Source organism: Schistocerca americana, chromosome 6, assembly GCF_021461395.2.
Source record: "Schistocerca americana isolate TAMUIC-IGC-003095 chromosome 6, iqSchAmer2.1, whole genome shotgun sequence".
In the NCBI taxonomy this organism is placed as follows: Eukaryota; Metazoa; Arthropoda; class Insecta; order Orthoptera; family Acrididae; genus Schistocerca; species Schistocerca americana.
This window is the reverse complement of record NC_060124.1, coordinates 465,227,450-465,228,339: the sequence shown is the minus strand read 5'-3', so window position 1 is coordinate 465,228,339 and position 890 is coordinate 465,227,450. Positions and strand designations below refer to the sequence as shown.

Here is an 890-nt window from a genome sequence, read left to right as displayed (position 1 = left end):
TAGGTGCCTCCTCGAAGCGCTCGAGAACAGCCTCTTCAAATGCAGAATCCCGTTGTGTTCGACATCTTTCAGCATCACTCTGTCCGCCCCCGGTAGCTGAGTGGTGCCGGCACAGTAGCTCAGTGTGTTCGGTTAGGGGGTTAGCTGCCCTCTGTAATAAAAGAAAACTAAGTTCACCGATCAATAACGAACTAAAACGTCCGTTCCGAATAGATGCAACGAACGACAGCGAAAAAAAAAAGTGGTCAGCGCGACAGAATGTCAATCCCAAGGGCCCAGGTTCGATTCCTGGCTGGGTCGGAGATTTCCTCCGTAGAGGGACTGGGTGTTTTGTTGTCCTAATTATGATCATTTCATCCCATCGACGCGCAAGTGGCCGACGTGGCGTCAAATCGAAAAACTTGCACCCGGCGAACGGTCTGCCCGACGGCAGGCCCTAGTCACACGAAATATACATTTAGCATCGCCATGATATCCCCCCTAAAGAGCCCGCTTTGCCATTTAATGACCCTCTAAAAACTAAATACACTGCCGGAAAAAGAAATTAGTACACCGATTTGGAGGTTTGGCAACGGCCTTGCCGCAGTGGATACACCGGTTCCCGTCAGATCACCGAAGCTAAACGCTGTCGGGCGTGGCTGGCTCTTGGATGGGTGATCATCCGGGCCACCATGCGCTGTTGCCATTTTTCTGGGTGCACACAGCCACGTGATGGCAATTGACCGAATAGTAGCGGCTACGGTCAAAGAAAACCTTCGTAGCGACCCGGAGAGCGGTGTGCTGACCACACGACCCTCTTATCCGCATCCTCATCTGAGGATGACACGGCGGTCGGATGGTACCGATGGGCCACTTCTGGCCTGAAGACGGAATGCTTTTAGAGGTTTCCA

General features: G+C 52.6%; 1 pseudogene; it reads left to right on the top strand.

Annotated features, from left to right (window-relative positions):
* The first annotated feature begins 567 nt into the window (after nucleotides 1-567).
* On the top strand, nucleotides 568-685 carry LOC124620515 (annotated as a pseudogene).
* Nucleotides 686-890: the final 205 nt, after the last annotated feature.